The sequence below is a fragment of the Mandrillus leucophaeus genome, unplaced genomic scaffold (genome assembly GCF_000951045.1).
Source record: "Mandrillus leucophaeus isolate KB7577 unplaced genomic scaffold, Mleu.le_1.0 Scaffold27, whole genome shotgun sequence".
Taxonomy (NCBI): Eukaryota; Metazoa; Chordata; class Mammalia; order Primates; family Cercopithecidae; genus Mandrillus; species Mandrillus leucophaeus.
The window spans coordinates 7,233,427-7,233,863 of record NW_012102809.1 but is presented as its reverse complement, the minus strand read 5'-3'; positions in this window follow the sequence as shown (position 1 = coordinate 7,233,863).

The following is a 437-nucleotide window of genomic DNA, read 5'->3' as shown; positions in this document are numbered from 1 at the left end:
ACAGGGGATCTGGTGCTCTGTTCACTGCAGGAGAACATTCCTCAGAGGGACCTCTTTCTGATTGTTCTGATCATCCCTGCTGGTTGGACAGCAGAGAGGGGCACGTTTTTCTGAAGTTGCTCCAGTCTGGAGTTCTCAATCAGATGAAAAGGAAGCCCCTTGTCAAGAGGCGGGGCTCTGGGCAAGTCCTGTGGAACTGAGACAAGTCATGTCCAGAAAGGCGCACCTAATCAGAGCGGCTTCTTATCTTTGCGCGTAGAGTCGAGCGGTTGATGTGTGTTTCTGTATGCACTCTCCCAAAGTGACCTTTGGCCACGGCAGTCATTGCTGTGGCAGGCTGTGTCAGAGATCACAGGAATGGGTTATGAGGGGGAGCCCCTGTGTCCTGCCCTGAGAACCCCGCGGCCATCTTGCCCACGGAGACTACAAGTCCCAGC